This window comes from Schistocerca cancellata, chromosome 3 (assembly GCF_023864275.1).
Source record: "Schistocerca cancellata isolate TAMUIC-IGC-003103 chromosome 3, iqSchCanc2.1, whole genome shotgun sequence".
Taxonomy (NCBI): domain Eukaryota; kingdom Metazoa; phylum Arthropoda; class Insecta; order Orthoptera; family Acrididae; genus Schistocerca; species Schistocerca cancellata.
Genome location: NC_064628.1, coordinates 861,541,065 through 861,559,985, shown reverse-complemented (window position 1 = coordinate 861,559,985; position 18,921 = coordinate 861,541,065). Strand labels below are relative to the sequence as shown.

Below are 18,921 nucleotides of genomic sequence, written 5' to 3'. Positions count from 1 at the left end.
GAGAAGCTACACGACGGATGCTGAAGGGTGGTATTGTTTGAAGTACCCAACCGATGCCGTGTACGCCAGGGTGATAAATACGTGAGAAATGCCTCTGCGACCACTTAGTAGCTCCGCCAGCAAATCCTACTTCCTAGTCCCCTGCAAAATACACTTACTACCAGACAGGAGAATGCGAAAGACAGGGCCTCTAGCGTCGTAAAACTAGAACTTTTCGGCTGAGACTAACCTTACGGAAAGACAAGAAGGGTAGGTTTGTAGACCTAAAAATGGGACCAGCGAAGTATCCCAGCTATGGAAAAGAAAGGACTTTAGGGACGGAGCACACGCTCCGATTGGATGTAGAAATAGGCAGTGTCCTTTTAGAGGAACCATTCTGCTCACGGTGATCGTGGAGAGCCTAAATCCGGATGGCCGAAAGGGAATTTCAACTGCCTTTCTCCTGAATAAGAATTCAGTATCTTACCATTGCTCCAAGTGGAGTGGTCCAAGCTGTGGAGTTGTTATAATAGGTCAATACCTTTCATATACTCAGAACGGTCGCAGTGCAAAGGTGGCAACCTTAACAATACAGGCGGCTCGTGTAAAATTATACAGCAGCTCATGCAAAATTATACCAACGAGCTACTATGTTGTGCACTAGAACCTTTTGACTTATGAGGGTAGTATGCACAACTAAATTGAATGTATTGATTTTACATATATTAACTGAACTGTTTCAATATATTTAAATTTTAAAATTAGTACTTCAACTTTGAGAGGAATAAAATGAGATAAAATGTCGGAAATCGAACCCGGGTCCATTAACTGCCACTCTGTGAACTAGACCACTAGACGTGTCGACAATAGCTCCTCAAAAAACCCGCATACTCAGACTTTTACAGCGGTACACGCAACTTCAAAGAAAAATACTCAATTGGTGCTGTGACCAAGGTAGCACTCGTAATGCCGGAAGGGATGACGTCACATCAGAGCATGCACAGCTGAAAACTGACAGCTGCGTTCCTTCTCTGAGATGGCCGCAGCGTGTCTGGCTATCACTTCAGCACACTACGCTTCAAAACGTTTTCGTCATTTCATTTCCGTATCACGATGCATTTGAAGAGAGAGGGTGCAATTTCAGTGCGATTTCCGGACCGCATTCGAAGAAAAATGAAGTACTTCTAGTGCAACATATACCGTGTGCTGTAAAACATTAGCAAATGATAACCAACATCCATTGCTTAACACCCATAAAACATCAGTGAGTAAGTAATCGAAGCGACCTAACGTGGAATGACCGTATGAAACTAGTTGCAGCAATAGCAGCTGCCAGGCTGACACACAATGGAAGTCTTCTGTAATACTTGTTATCCTGGACACCTTACTAAATAGAGTTTACAGAGGAGATAATCGGAGGATTAGTATATAGAGGGTCTATACAAGGGCGATGTTCTTGAGGACAATATTACGGAAATGGAAGAGGACGTAGATGAAGATGAAATGGGATATATGAAATTCCTTTAAGGATTTCACTCAACACTGACAGATCTAAGTCGAAACAAGGCCCCGGGAGCAGACAATATTCCATTACAACTACTGATAGCCTTGGGAAAGCCAGCCATGACAAAATTCTACCATCTGGTGTGCAAGATGTATGAGACAGGCGAAATACACTCAGACTTCAAGAAGAATATAATTATTCCAATCCCGAAGGAAGTAGGTGTTAATAGGTGTCAAAATTACCGAACTATCAATTTAATAATTCACGGCTACAAAATACTGACACGAATTCTGTACAGGCGAATGGAAAAACTGGTAGAAGCCGACCTCGGGGAAGATCAGCTTGCCGGCCGGAGTGGCCGAGCGTTTCTAGGCGCTACAGTCTACAAACCGCGCGATCGCTACGGTCACAGGTTCGAATCCTGCCTCGGACATGGATGTGTGTGGTGTCCTTAGGTTAGTTAGGTTTAAGTAGTTCTAAGTTCTAGGGGACTGATGACCTCAGATGTTAAGTACCGTAGTGCTCACAGCCATTTGAACCATTTTTGAAGATCAACTTGGATTCCGTCGAAATGTTGAACACGTGAGACAATATTGACCCTACGACTTATCTTAGAAGATAGATTAAGGAAAGGCAAACCTACTTTTCTAGCATTTGTAGATTTAGAGAAAGCTTTTGACAATGTTGACTTGAATACTCTCAAGTTCTGGATGTGGCAGGGAGCGAAAGGCTATGTACAATTTGTACAGAAACCAGATGGCAGTTACAAGAGTCGAGTGGCATGAAAGTGAAGCACTGGTTGAGAAGGGAGTGAGACAGGGTTGTAGCCTATCCGCGATTTTATTCAATCTGTATATTGAGCAACCAGTGACGGAAACAAAAGAAAAATGAGTACGAATGAAAATCCACGGAGAAGAAATAAAAACTTTGAGGTTTGCCGATGACATTGTATTTCTGTCAGATACAGCAAATGACCTGGAAGAGCAGCTGAACGGAATGGACAGTGTCTTGAAAGGAGGATATAAGATGAATATAAACAAAAACAAAACTAGGATAATGGAATGTAGTCGCATTAAATCATGTGATGCTGAGGGAATTAGATTAGGAAATAAGACAAAGTAGTAGATGAGTTTTGCTATTTGGGGAGCAAAATAACTGATGATGGTCGAAGTAGAGAGGATATAAAATGTAGACCGGCAATGGCAAGGAAAGCGTTTCTGAAGAAGAGAAATTTGTTAACATCGAGTATAGACTTAAGTGTCAGGAAGTTGTTTCTGAAAGTTTTGTATGGAGTGTAGCCATGTATGGAAGTGAAACATGGACGATAAATAGTTTGGACAAGAAGAAAATAGAAGCTTTCGTAATGTGGTGCTATAGAAGAATGCTGAAGATTAGATGGGTAGATCACGTAACTAACGAGGAGGTACTGAATAGAATTTGGGATAAGAGGAATTTGTGGCACAACTTGATCGGTTGGTAGGACACGTTCTGAGGCATCAGGGGGTCACCAGTTTAGTATTGGAGGGCAGCGTGGAGGGTAAAAATCGTAGAGGGAGGCCAAGAGATGAATACACTAAGCAGATTCAGAAGGATGTAGGTTGCAGTAGTTACTCAGATATTAAGAACCTTGCAAAGGATAGGATAGCATAAAAAGCTGCATGAAACCAGTCTCTGGACTGAAGACCGTAACAACAACAACAACCGGAGAAGCTTGTTAGGGAGACGCTCACCAGAGTCCAGTGGCAGCAGCTGCAGAAGGAGCGGTGTACATCACAAAAGCATACATTACTTTAAGTGCCGGACGGCATACTACTTCCAATTGAAGTCTCTCTCTCTCTCTCTCTCTCTCTCTCTCTGACCACGGCGCTAAAATCAGAAACTACGAAAGGTACTCAAAGTTCTAACTACCACCTCGAAAAAATAGAACTACGTAATTACTTTATGTTTGTTTACGTGCAATGCTGGTACATACTGAAATGTCCGCGCGACAGTACCGCAGTCCCACCCGCTACAGCAGAGTAAGTGGCGCAGCCCATCTACTCGTTACATTTGATTTTGTTTCTGGCTCCCCTAACGGAGGTCTGCGGTACTGTTTGCTTGTCGAGCCTTCAGCGCGCAAAACGTCTGAGGTTACAGTAGCTCAAACCATAACTTAAAATGGCCCGCTTTATAGAAAAAGCATTCCGTAGTTTTAGAAGATTTTTAGGTGACACATCTATATTACTAAGCTACGATCCTTGGTCATATTGTATACCTTACGTAGCAGTAGCTGGTGGCTGACAGTGTCATAGACCGCAGATAAGTCGACAAATACCACCAGTGTCACCTCACGAGCTAGCTTCAAACGCATCTTCTATGAACTGCGTAAGATTCAGCAGATGTCCAGAGCAGCTTTTACCGGGACAACATCCTGCTTGTTGGGGTATGAGCTGGAGACGGTTTAAGATAATTCCTTCCAGCAGTTTGAATAGATGACAGAGTAATGAAACTCGTCTAAAATTATTTGGATTAGACACTATACTTAAACGATATCCAATTTAAAACAGAAAATGGGATGAAAGTGCAGTAGTGCTAAATTATAACTTCTACTAGTAGATATCTCAGATCCTTGTACAGCATTATGTATTGTACCTCTACCAGCAATTTGCTGTGGAATACATCGAACAGCCCAGAATTTTCTTCGCGATTTTCTCTGCTTTTCTTTGACAATCGATAACACAATTAACGCAGCCATTTTCAAGCGCATGCATTTTCGTATAGAATCTGTGTGACCCGCGACCCAAGTAACGCCGGCAACGGCCGCTGGAGAGCGCAAACCACGCTAACGAACACGTCCAGTGTACCGAGGCGCTGTTTTTCGTTGTCCGATGGCCGTCCGCGTCCTCTTCAACGTCAGCCGCCTCGTCCCGCAGGAGGATGGCTTTCGTGGCCACGGTCGAAAATTTATGTCTCCTTCGTCATGTTGCTAATTTACTGTGGCGCAGCCATTTCAATGGGTAAATGGAAATGTCATGTGCCTAGGGCCTCTCGTCGGGTAGACCGTTCGCCTGGTGCAAGTCTTTCTAGTTGACGCCACTTCGGCAACTTGCGTGTCGATGGGGATGAAATGATGATGACGAAGACAACACAACACAGTCCCTGAGCGGAGAAAATCTCAGACCCAGCCGGAAATCGAACCCGGGCCCTTAGGATTGACATTCTGTGGCACTTACCTTTTTTTGTCTTCTAATTTTGTTCGTTATAGTTCGTTGCATTTGTTCGTGGCGGACGTCGCCTGATGCCTGTTGAAGTTCATTATTGATCCATTCACTCACTTTTTCTTATTACAGACGGCAACTAACCGGGTAACAGACATGTACGGGACGCAGAACCTATGAGCTGCTACCGAACATAAAGGAACGAGCAAAACTTACATTTTTCATGCCCACGAGAGGAATGCTGCACTTTCTTACTGGACATGGACCCTACCCAACATATCTATGTCGGTTTGGGAAGCAGGCTACACCCGCGTGTGACTGTGGTGCCGCGCAAGGCACCCCAGAACATGTGGTGTATGAGTGCCACCTCTTCGATGACGTAGCCAACGACCTACGACAACAGCTTCCGAATAACGACACGTACCACTTATTAAGGCATGACAACACCTTCAATGTCTTGGATAAGCTAACAGATGAAATCTCGAAAAAAGTCCTTAAGAACTTTCTAAGGGACAACCATTAATTAGCAAAATATTCACCAACTCAGACTCCGTGCACCTTTCCTGTTCCGCCGGGCCGGGACTTGGCCAGCCGCTTCACGGCTGGAATCCGCCTTGCTCTGGACTAGGGGGGAAGGGTGTACAAAAACCGGACAGGACCACGCACCGATTATGACTCTATGTAAAACTAGGTTAGACGTAGAAGATAGGATAAGGCTTTAGGATAGACTGCAGCGAAACCAAGTTAAGTGCCAGCTCAGTGCCAGGGGCATAGGGGCATGCCCACTGGGATTAGCTCAGTGGGCCAGGCCAACATCTATTAGGTTTCTAAGAGCACTGGCACACCTGTAACGGCCGGCCGAAGTGGCCGTGCGGTTAAAGGCGCTGCAGTCTGGAACCGCAAGACCGCTACGGTCGCAGGTTCGAATCCTGCCTCGGGCATGGATGTTTGTGATGTCCTTAGGTTAGTTAGGTTTAACTAGTTCTAAGTTCTAGGGGACTAATGACCTCAGCAGTTGAGTCCCATAGTGCTCAGAGCCATTTGAACACCTGTAACGCTGCAGGTAGCATAAGTTTCTTCGTAGATTAAGTAGAATTAAGAACCACATAGCGGTAAGAACACAAGATTACCTGTAGTGTAGAATAGAGAGCTGCATTTTTTCTGTATGATAATAGGAGCCACTAATGTAGTTAGGTAGTGGGTTAATATGTATAATGTAATGAATGAATTAGAATTTTTTTTTACAGACATGTAACTGCCAACAAATAAAAAAATTACTTACATAACTTTGCTTTTCGAGGTAATAATTAAAGCTCTGGGACTCATACGGAACAGGAGAAGGACGGACGTGCTAATGGTTGCAGAAGTGAACGCCCCCACACAGTGACAGGTAGCAGTTTGACCCTTCCCCCCTACCCCGGGCCCCGGTGGGCGGCCGTCGTTGGCGCCAGGTGGACATAGGCTACATGCAGGAGGCGCGCTCTGTCCGGCCCCTGTGTGGCGGCGCGCCGGCGGGATTTCCTCTTTCCGGTGGAAAGAACAAACAATGCCAGCGGCCGGCCGCTTCCTGTCTGCAAGGAGGAACAACACAGATAAGGGCGAGCCGCGACTGCGCAACGCGGCGGCCGTTTCGCAGCATTCACTCGCTCTGCACCGGCCGCCGGAAGCCGCGCGTACAGACACGCGGCCCTTCTGCGTCGACGGCAGGCTGCTAGTGGCAAAACTCCGAGCCGCTACACCCCGCAGCTTGCTGCCACGCCATCTGCTACCACTGCATACACGCACACACACATACAAGGGGATTCGCCAAGGTCGCCAGTTAAGCTCGTCAAAAGCGCCTGCAAGAGCGTTTAGTGGCCGAGTGGAGACTTCCTGATCTCTTGTGGGGGCCTGGTGTCCCACAGGAGACAGTGCTGGGTCTCCTACTTGACAGCCTTCCGATCACTATCGCAGCATTAATGCACTCTAGAGCAAATTCACAGTTTCCTTAACTCCCACACCTTTACAAAAATTCCTCAAACAAAAGCACGAGTTGGTAACAGGCGGGTCGCGGTTGGTTTCAATCGTAGGAGAAAGAGCGACACGCTATTGTAGTACTCCGCCCGGAACACATTTTCGGATGTTTAAGCCAACGCCTCGTGTTTGCTGCTCATGACGCACACCAGTGAAAGCTCTCATTTTTACAGATTTGCTTACGGCTGTTGTACAACTTATGTATGAGAGACAAGTCATCGAAAGTATTTTTGGACAAATACTTAATAAATGCTTGCTAACAGTGTTTGTGCATATTAATACACTAAATCTCAGATACGGCAATGATCTGCCTGTGGACAAAATTCGCAAAGTTGCTCCTAATTCCTTGTCGACTATTGCCTATCTCATCGCCATATTTTGTTTTTCTTTTCTTTCTCGTATTAACGACAGTAAATAATTCTTATAGTTGTGAACATAATAGAGTTGCTGACAATGAGATTAATTTATAACGAATTAGCGGCAGCCAGTTGCTTTTATAGGCCTTTACTTATGCATGCTGACGTTTCAAGATGCCTGGCGCCCTTTTTTATACATTGTATTTACATTGATGTGTGTGTTGTGAACACTGTCTCTTTACCAATAGCGTTGCAGAATTTAGAAACAGCAATTTCTTTTAGAAAGCTATTGTAAAATGTCATACTTAACGAAACAGTGATCACGACGCGTAAATGTAAACGTCTGAAGATAGACCGAAAATAAAATGTGCTCGCAAAAAATTCGGGCTTTACGGCTTAAATTTGGCGGTGTGGCATGTCGGGAAAGGATGCCATTCTAACCAGTGCCTTAGCCCACGAACATTAATTTAACGGTTGCTACAGTTTTGACTTCATGCGATATGAGCACTGTTGTCACATCATGCGAGGAGGTGGACTGCGACCTTAAGGAGTTACGTCAATCAGACCCGCGAGTCATCAGAGGCTGTCCTCAATCAAACAAAAGGATTGTCACTGCAGATTAATATCAGGTGTGTGTGTGTGGGGGGGGGGGGGGGGGGGGAGCCTCAGAAACTTCGTGGCGTAGTAAAACTGTGTGTTGGGCCGTGACACTTCACATGGGATCTCTGCCGAGTGAGCTCTTCAATCACGGTTCACGATCCGCCCTCAAAGCCTCAAGGCAGCACCTCTTCTGCTAATTCCACAAAATCCGTTGCCTATCCAGAGGAAGTAGAGCTCCTCCAGGAAAGGATATCGTGAAGGAACGGCTTAGCCGCACTTCTGTGAAGTTTAGAAGGTAGGAGAAGAGGCACTGACGGAAGAAGAGTTATGCTTGGGTAGCTCCGTCGGTACAGCACTCGTCCGCGCAATGCAATGGTCTCGGGTTCGAGTTCCGGTGCGGCAAACAGTTTTAATCCGACAGGAAGTTTCAAACCAGTGGACACTCCACTGTAGAGCGAAAATTCGTTATGGTGACGGTACTCAGCCAGTGGTGTAATTACTCTGAATGGCACAAAGCAAACATGGTAAGTATTACGATAATAAGTACCAGCGATAGTTTTCCGGGCATGCAAATTTATCTACGGAAAGTCAGTAGCAGAAACAGTGGTCCCATGTGATGTTCACAGCAGCTTTGTCTGTTTCCCAGGTAGTCAACGCCTGTAGCGTGTAATGCGTGACAGAGAGAACATGAACTGGCGACGCCGCACAGTGTTTTCCGTCACCCTCTGCGCAGAACCCATCACGCACCCGGCCCTCTTACTTGCACGCCACTTTGCTTAACACAAAAATCCACTTAGGATTATCGCAGTTGTAGCTACAGCCTCGACAAGAGTCTTATCAAACGATGAGGTATTACTGTCCACGCAAATGTACCTGCTGCATAAGGGACTCAGTTGCTGCTTGAATAACTCGTGGCAAGGTGGACGAGTAAACACGTAAATGATGTTAGCCGCAGCACTCTCGTAACTTACCAAGCATAGCAAAGCGTAAACGTTCACACTGCATTGCTGCTTTCACCCGTGTCACATCGTCGATATTTTTACTTATCGAGGAATTGCAGCTTACAAAAACCGATAGTTGAGCAAATTAAAACGCTGAATACATTCCGAAAATAAAAATCAATTACCGAAAATGCTTGCAAACCAGACGTGCAGCGGTATAAAACTGAGAAGGGGAGCAGGGTGAGGCATGTGCGTAACAGGATTTAGGATTTATTTTTGCACACATCAATGCAGCGATATTACGGAATCGTTTTATGCACTGAGAAAGCGAAACGATATTTCGAATGGCTGTTAAGTAGTTTTGAATCTTCGTAAGCACTTCTATTATTTCAGAATAAAAATTAAACTCCGCCCGAAGAGCCCACGAAGGCCCAACGATACCGGCCACCGTGTCATCCTAAGCCCACAGGCGCCACTGGGTGTGGATACGGAGGGGCATCTGATCAGCACACCGCTCTCCCGGCCGTATGACAGTTTACGAGACCTGAGCCGCTACTTCTCAATCAAGTAGCTCCTTAGGTTGCCTCACAAGGGCTGCGTGCATCCCGCTTGCCAACAGCGCTCGGCACACCGGATGGTCACCCATCCAAGTGCCAGCCCAGCCCGACAGCGCTTAATTTCGGTGATCTGACGGGAACCGGTGTTATACCACTGCGGCCAGGCCGTTGGCTTTAGAAATTTGGACCCGACAGATGTTGATATGACTAGTGTAAAAAATTTTACAACATAGTTTTTTTTCTCTCTCGTTCTTCAAAACTCCCCCCTTCCCCAAATCTTTAATCTGCTATCCAGACTTCCTAAATAACATCAAGTTTTAGGTAAAACTTAAAATGATCTACTCAACACCAATATTTTATCCAACTAACCGTTACACTGAGTAAAACCTTATACAAGATGGAGAGCACTTCCGGCTTGCATCCCCTCTCTACGACTGGTATCGCAAACAGAAGGCCGAGCACAACTTTCTTGCTTCCGTTCTACCGTCGGTGACAAATGAAAATGAGATGACAGGAGGGATATACACTCCTGGAAATTGAAATAAGAACACCGTGAATTCATTGTCCCAGGAAGGGGAAACTTTATTGACACATTCCTGGGGTCAGATACATCACATGATCACACTGACAGAACCACAGACACATAGACACAGGCAACAGAGCATGCACAATGTCGGCACTAGTACAGTGTATATCCACCTTTCGCAGCAATGCAGGCTGCTATTCTCCCATGGAGACGATCGTAGAGATGCTGGATGTAGTCCTGTGGAACGGCTTGCCATGCCATTTCCACCTGGCGCCTCAGTTGGACCAGCGTTCGTGCTGGACGTGCAGACCGCGTGAAACGACGCTTCATCCAGTCCCAAACATGCTCAATGGGGGACAGATCCGGAGATCTTGCTGGCCAGGGTAGTTGACTTACACCTTCTAGAGCACGTTGGGTGGCACGGGATACATGCGGACGTGCATTGTCCTGTTGGAACAGCAAGTTCCCTTGCCGGTCTAGGAATGGTAGAACGATGGGTTCGATGACTGTTTGGATGTACCGTGCACTATTCAGTGTCCCCTCGACGATCACCAGTGGTGTACGGCCAGTGTAGGAGATCGCTCCCCACACCATGATGCCGGGTGTTGGCCCTGTGTGCCTCGGTCGTATGCAGTCCTGATTGTGGCGCTCACCTGCACGGCGCCAAACACGCATACGACCATCATTGGCACCGAGGCAGAAGCGACTCTCATCGCTGAAGACGACACGTCTCCATTCGTCCCTCCATTCACGCCTGTCGCGACACCACTGGAGGCGGGCTGCACGATGTTGGGGCGTGAGCGGAAGACGGCCTAACGGTGTGCGGGACCGTAGCCCAGCTTCATGGAGACGGTTGCGAATGGTCCTCGCCGATACCCCAGGAGCAACAGTGTCCCTAATTTGCTGGGAAGTGGCGGTGCGGTTCCCTACGGCACTGCGTAGGATCCTACGGTCTGGGCGTGCATCCGTGCGTCGCTACGGTCTGGTCCCAGGTCGACGGGCACGTGCACCTTCCGCCGACCACTGGCGACAACATCGATGTACTGTGGAGACCTCACGCCCCACGTGTTGAGCAATTCGGCGGTACGTCCACCCGGCCTCCCGCATGCCCACTATACGCCCTCGCTCAAAGTCCGTCAACTGCACATACGGTTCACGTCCACGCTGTCGCGGCATGCTACCAGTGTTAAAGACTGCGATGGAGCTCCGTATGCCACGGCAAACTGGCTGACACTGACGGCGGCGGTGCACAAATGCTGCGCAGCTAGCGCCATTCGACGGCCAACACCGCGGTTCCTGGAGTGTCCGCTGTGCCGTGCGTGTGATCATTGCTTGTACAGCCCTCTCGCAGTGTCCGGAGCAAGTATGGTGGGTCTGACACACCGGTGTCAATGTGTTCTTTTTTCCATTTCCAGGAGTGTATTTGCTTAATTCGGCGCCTAATCATTATCGAAAGAAGCGTGAACCAAATATTAATGAAGCAACTGCGAGACTGAAAAGACTATCATCATGTCGCAACCGGACGAGGTGTGAAATACCGTCGTTACATGGACTCGGATTTTCAGTACAGCTTCGCTATTTGTTTCATCACTGGTAAGCGAAAAAGCCGTTTCACAACGGTTTCATTAGCTAGAAAACGTACAAGTGTTAAAGGGTATCATCAGCAGCAGTCATAGATGCTACTAACTCGATAATGGCTCCAAAAATTATTCCAACCGCACAGAGATTGCAACAGAAATTTGGGATACATCATTAACTACAGCAGAGCATGCACAACAGACTACTCGAACGATGGAGAAAAAGCTACGATGGGATTCTAAATCTGACGCCTTATTACCTTACGGATGTTAACTTATTAGCGTGGCGGCAAAGATCTTCACGGTATAGTCGCTGACCCACTTGCAGCGTGACTTTGCAGACGGTCATTGTCCCAATCACTGCGTTTTGTTGCAACACGCCTGTGTTTCAGACGAGCCGAAAGAGACGCGACAAAATGCCAAGGATACTGCCCACGATGCTTACACGCAAAGCTGTCTCCAAAGTCTTGACATTTGCGACGCGAGGTAAGGCAAGGCAGCAGGTTTAACGTTTAACTGCTCCCAAAGCGCCACACGCAACTTAAGAAGGCGCTAAGCTGAATACCCCTGTCTGGTGGAGAACTACCTGATACCTGTCACGTGACAGCCCACCAAGGAACTTAAGCACGTCGAGGAACGTCTGCGACGCTGGTTGTGTCCAGTCGGCTGAGCGCGTCTCTACGGCGCACAAGATGGGCATTAGCAGTCATTTGCGTGCTCTCGTCAATGGCACAGTTGTTAAGAGAGCTTAACAGCTACACCAGAGTCAGCGACCACTCGACAAAGGACAGGACGACAGATCGTCGTTCCCAAAAACATTCTACTTAGTACTCGCCCACGATGCAAATAAAAGAAGCATTGGTGATTGGGACACAATGACATTTGTCCATCTTTGTATCTTGCTCCTGTTCTTCCTTTCCGTTTCTACACTGAAGAGCCAAAGAACCTGGTACACCTGCCTAATATGTACTGCCCCCGCGAGCACAAAGAGGTGCCGCAACACAACAGGGCATGGACTCGACTAATGTCTGAAGTACTGATGGAGAGAACTGACTCCATGAATCCTGCAGGGCTGTCCATAAATCCGTAAAAGTACGAGGGGGTGGAGATTTCTTTTGAACAGCACGTTGCAAAGCCTTCTAGATATGCTCGATAACGTTCATGTCTGGCGAGTTAGATGCCCAGCGGAAGTGTTTAAATCCAGAAGAGAGTTCCTGGAGCCACTGTGTAGCAATTCTGGACGCGTGGGTTGTCGCATTGTCCCGCTGGAATTGTCCAAGTCCGTCGGAATGCGCAATGGACATGAATGGGCGCAAGTGATCAGACAGGATTCTTAAGTACGTCTCACCTGTCGGAGCTGTATCTAGACGTATCAAGGGTCCCATACCACTCCAACTGCAGAAACCCCACACCATTCCACAGAGCCTCCACCACCTTGAACAGTCCCCTGACGAATGCAGGGTCCATGGATTCATGAGGTTGTCTCCATACTTGTACACGTCCATCCGCTCGATACAAATCGAAACGAGACTCGTACGACCTGTCTTCCCAACTTCAACAGTCCAGTATCGGTGTTGATGGGCGCAGGCTAGGCCTAAAGCTTTGTGCCGTGCAGTCATCAAGGGTACATGAGTGAAACGTCGGCTGCGAAAGCCCAATCGATAATGTTTCGTTGAATGGTTCGCACGCTAACACTTGTTGATGGCCCAGCACTGAAATCTGAAGCAATTTGAGGAACGGTTGTAGATCAGTCTCGCTGAATGATTCTCTTCAGTCGTCGTCGGTCCCTTTCTTGCAGTATCTTTTTCCGGCCGCAGCGATGTCAGCATGGCACACTAGTGAAATGGTTCTATGGGAAAATCTCCACTTCATTGCTAACTCGGGGATGCTGTGTACCATCATTCGTGCGCCGACTCCACGTTCAAACTCACTTTAACCTTATAACCTGCCATTGTATCAGTAGTAACCGATCTAACAACTGCAACAGACACTTTTTGTTCTATATAGGCGTTGCCGACCGCAGCCACGTATTCTGCCTGTTTACATATCTCTGTATTTGAATACGCATTCCTCTACCAGTTTCTTTGATGCTTCAGTGCATAATGGATGTTTCAGACAGTTCTACCTGTATATGCTCGTCGTCAGTCATTGTAACTGGTATGCTCTAGTGTCTTTCGTACTTTCGGAGATACACAGCTGTTTCCAATCCTAGCACCGTTGAGTCTTACTAGGCACTGGTCATATTTAAGTTAACAAGTCCTTGCTTTCCTCTGACCTCTGAACCGGCTTAACGACGAGTCACACTTTCCGGGACAGAGAGACGAAACATTCCACATAGCAGTTAAAATGGCGATATTTACACAGGCTCTCAACAGAACGGAAAGGACTACCAACGTACGTATGTTTCGGGTTGTAATTTTCGAAGTTGACAGTTGGAGAAACATGGTGTCGTCTGCTAACAAGAGTTCACCTTTTCTCGCAGCGCCCGTTAGGTTATATCTGTAGCAGTGGATTTCGCGGTTTTGTATATTCTTAGTCTTAGCCTCCGGGGGACACTGTAAGGTTTCCATGATGACTTGGATATTTTCATTCAACTCTGTTGAAGAAAAATACGGCTGTTCATGACTATATGGTTCTTAGGGGAAAAAAACCATGTTGGCATAGTGATAAGACTACGTCGCTTCTAAACATTTCTGGATGTCTGTAACTGTTTCTTTATCATGGTACTACATTCCCCACTTATAGCATCGCGGATGGTACCTCAAACAATCACTCGCCCTCTTTCGTACTGGATTAAGTGGTATTACGTTCCTCACTTTCAGTATAAAGGATGATATCTCATAACCGACCTCTCTCTCCCGCGTTGGTAATGGATTAAGTGAACGGACGTAGTGCTGATCACAATTTGACGGTTATGTTGTGTTCCGCCCCGTTTACGTCCACTGTGACTAACATTACCCAGCCATCTGTCCGGAATTCTTTTCCCAATTATTTTTGTTTGACTGGGAGCACCATCGGCTGTTCCCAAGTCGACATCGTATCCCCGAATGAGCCCACAATATCGACGGCAGTCGTGCTTTGCGCCGTCTGAGTGGAAGTGAGCTGCAAGAGGATAAAGTGGAAAGGCGATGGGCGGCTCAGAGACTAATGGGACACGTTTCTGCTGAGAGGGAGCGTGGCCGTGTAGGAAGTTGCAACGCAACCTGTTCCCCGGGCAAGGTTAATCGCACGCGACCAATCCGGGAACAGCTCTGCTCTGTACTACAAGCATGTTTCCTTCCAGCAACTGTACTGACTGCCCTGTTACGCATCAAAAGGTCGCACTGCGCGACACTTCTCAGCGTAACTAGCTTGCTTCAGTCACTTTACACATCGGTTCCATCACCACAGTTCTACCGAACAGTACTGGACACTTCGGATGGCTACTTACTACATGTTGTGGTTGTGGTCTTCAGTCCTGCGACTGGTTTGATGCGGCTCTCCATGCTACTCTATCCTGTGCAAGCTTCTTCATCTCCCAGTACCTACAGCAGCCTACATCCTTCTGAATCTGCTTAGTGTACTCATCTCTTGGTCTCCCTCTACGATTTTTACCCTCCACGCTGCCCTCCAATACTAAATTGGTCATCCCTCGATGTTTCAGAACATGTCCTACTAACCGATCCCCTCTTCTAGTCAAGTTGTGCCACAAGCTCCTCTTCTCCCCAATTCTATTCAATACCTCCTCAATAGTTATGTGATCTACCCATCTAATCTTCAGCATTCTTCTGTAGCACCACATTTCGAAAGCTTCTATTCTCTTCTTGTCTAAGCTATTTATCGTTCACGTTTCACTTCCATACATGGCTACACTCCATACAAATACTTTCAGAAACGACTTCCTGACATTTAAATCTATACTCGATGTTAACAAATTTTTCTTCAGAAACGATTTCCTTGCCATTGCCAGTCTACATTTTATATCCTCTCTACTTCGACCATCATCAGTTATTTTCCTTCCCAAATAGCAAAACAACGTATTCAAATCATCTGATAAAGCTTTGCTACTAAGTCGAAACCGGAAATTTTAACACTTGTGTGACTCGAGGCTGAAACATGCAGCAAAGAATTTTACAATATGGTTGCCGTTACCCAAACGCAGTAAAATTCCACGTCCCTCTCGCCCGTATTTAGATTAATATTCTACTTACAGCACTGGGAGTTTTTCCTTTTGATTTCAATAGTCACCTCGAGCTGATCAGCATATAAATCGTGCTGACGCTAGCCACAAGTTCAGAGATCAAATATAATTTCGGACGAAGAAATGGAAAACCCTCTTCACATCCGCTACGTCGCGGAGGCGTTGTTTACCCCCAGGGAAGACCCTCGGTACTCAATTCTATAGCAGGGAAAGTGGACGTGAAGCCGACGTCAACTTAAATCCAAGCGGTCCTTGCAGTGTTTAAGGATTGTTCCCGCGAGCCACTTATTCATAAAATTTCTTTCCCAGTAACTAACAATTTTATTGTTAAAGTACAATGAGTAACAACTGTCAACCAAGGGATAATCACAAGCCAAAACGTTATTTAATCCAAATTTTGTAGTAGCAACAGTGTAGCAGTTTTTCGCGGACTACAGAAAGTATCCCACTCAAACCTTGCCCCATATAGCGTCCATGTACTCTGCAGACAAATGTTGAAGTATATGTAACGGCTGAATATCTATGAACTCTACGACAGATTGGGTTAAAATAATTTCCTCTCTTATAAATATACGTATTCTCGGAATCTACGGAAATACGTTGGCACTATCGCATTAACCGCCTTGATGTTTACACGTGTCTTATCAAGCACTCTTGCTTGCTGCAATAACAGCACGAGCACGATAGCTGAGCACGAGGAATTACTTCAGAGACGTGATACTGCTACAAACTGTACAAAGCCTATACTTCGATCACAATAAGGTTTCTCAATGAACAGCTGTCGCCTTATAATTTCTAGCAGCCCAAAGAGACGAGAGAACAGAATGAAGAAATGAGGCTGCTATCGGCAACTGTAGGATGATAACGCAGTCGTTGGGTAGATTACAAGACATTCTGACGGAAATATCATGCCAAAATTCACGTGGAAGATAGGACTAGTACAAGTGTCGCAATGGTACAGCTCAGGACGTACCGACAAGCTTATCTATGAGGCGGATACAACGATAAACCGACTATGACGCAGATTTCTGTCAGAAATCTGTAACCCACACCTGGCTTTTTATTACGGCTTGTAATTTCACGCCGTAACACGAAAATAACGTGGCTTTGTGTGGAGATAAGAATTCATTATTAATGAAACAAGTTTCCTTATTGAAAAATTAACTGAACGGCGATAGCCACAGATACAGTTTACACGACGCATGAAAGGCAAAAGACCGTACAAGGAACTGTCAAAATTTATAATAAACATTACAATATTCTTCAGGAAAAGAGATACATTGAAAAAATGGGAATTGGTTCAATAAAACGTCAAAAGTACTTGGTAGTACGCAGATCATACATGGAACTAAATGATAGACCTGCAGAGCGTTGTCGTCAAGCGACTAGTTCAAACTGAAAGTGCAAGCAGATAGTGAATTTTCCCAGTCTAAATAACCTCGCTAGTTATTTTCCGGTTCATGATGGACTTCAGCTTTCAATTTCTTAGCTACGCAGTTGCTCGATCCAGAATCAAACTATTCATTCGTTATCACATGCTAAAACATACTCGCTGCGTTTCCAATTGGTGGAAAAGCTATGAGGAATTCTGAGCAAATCGTAAATTCATTGACGCGTGGGCCTTTGTAACGTAAGGCACCGATATTATTTTTTCAAAGATAGTTAAGCTTTTGGCACAAAGATGCCATTATTTGAGTTGCTGAAGTAGATGTTTCAGTTAAGAGCGCTGATACCTTCAGGAGAACGATACATGAAATAAATATTTTCTGTCAGCAAAAAATTTGCGTAGAAAGACTAAAAAGGCGTGAAGAAAATGGAAGACGTTAGTTCGATCACAGATTCCGCTGAAGATGAAATCAAAACCGTCAAAAAGTACAAAAGCGCCATTGTTAATCATCACAGTTTCAATTAAACAATGATCAAAGGAACATGTATTATGTACTGTAATGCAGGTATTTATGTACACTTACTTTTTTATAATGCTTGCAAAATAACAATATTTCCGTTCGAGGAGGCCTTGGAACGCCCAACGGCACCGACAGACCGCCGTGTCACCCTACGACGACTGGTGCCCCTGGATGAGGGTACGGAGGGGTCTGTGGCGGCACACCACTCTCCCGGCCGTTGTCAGTTTTCGCGACCGAAGCCGCTACTTCTCAATTAAGTAATTCTTCAATTGGCCTCAGAAGTGCTGAATGCACCCCACTTGCCAACAGCGCTCGGCAGAGCCGGTCGGTCACCCATCCTAGTGCCAGCCAAGTCCGACAACGCTTAACTCCAGCGAACTGACGGGAACCGGTGTTACCAAAAGGCCCTTGCCTTACAGATTAACTACTGACAGTATTTTTCAATAAATGAGCTTCTCAATTTGCGGTACGCTTGGGAGAGAATAATAAAAGAAGTTACCTGTTGTTGCTGAAGACAAGTAAACATATTACACGTGTGTCAAGCAAAGTGCATCTGCTTCAAAGGGAGAGTTCTGAGAAATTTCTATGTTCGAAACGAATTCGGTTGTTTATCAACTGGTCAATATTAGTTTCTCAGCAACAATATACGCAGGTCTTTCAGTAAGTACAGGCCTACGCTTTTTTTAAAAAAGCCATTGATATACATAGACAAATGTCCTTGTTGGTGCTTCACATTTCATGTTTGTTCTGTGTGCCGGTGAAGTTTCGAATCGTTTTGGCATATGGCAGAGACGTAGTAAAGTGTCAAAATGGCGTCTACAAACGACTCACAAGCAGCGTGCTGTTATTGAATTCTTGTGTGCAGAAAACGAAACCGAGTTCAGTAGGGCGATGGGTAAAGACAGTTACGACCTCAGGAAATGATCAGCCACTGTCGGGACGTCCTGTCACAGCCACTGCTACAGACATGCTGAATCTTGCGGATGCCATTATTCGTCCCGACTGGCTTAAAGATTCTCTACGGGGAACACACTTTGAGGATGACGAGAGTGCCAGTCATGCAGTCAAAACGTGGCTACGCATACAGGACAAGAGCTTTACCAGCAGGGAATACATGCTCTTCCACAACATTGGCGTAAGGCCATAGAACGTCTTGGAGACTACGTAGAAAAATAGGACATGGACAAGACATGTTGGTGCGTACTGTCGCCAAATTCTGATTCTTAACAATATTTTCTGTAAAAAATGTTTGGGGCGTTACTTATTGAACGACCCTCGTAGATCAACGATTACGTCAAGACAAGACATTTTCATCACGACCTTACATTCATCATGACTATACATAACATGAAATTTTTAGCAGGACCACACACTACACCTGACAGGCGGTAATTTTAAGCAAGCTCAAACACTAGTTGTGTGTAAATATCAACTTGTCCTGTAACCATGATTTGCATCAGTTTCTTGTAGCCCCGTAACATCCCGCTAACAGTAAGCAATAGTTAATCACCTAGCGGATGTTAAGAGCCATATAAGCATTCGGCAACGCGACTAACGGGAACAGCAGAAAATTTCAATAGGAGT

At 45.9% G+C, this 18,921-nt stretch overlaps 1 protein-coding gene and 1 pseudogene across 1 annotated transcript in view; both read right to left on the bottom strand.

Moving 5' to 3' along the window:
* Positions 1-18,921, bottom strand: part of LOC126175916 (calcium/calmodulin-dependent protein kinase type IV-like) — a 366,189-nt gene that overhangs the window by 309,800 nt on the left and 37,468 nt on the right. The window lies entirely within an intron of this gene.
* On the bottom strand, positions 9,201-9,320 carry LOC126177864 (5S ribosomal RNA; annotated as a pseudogene).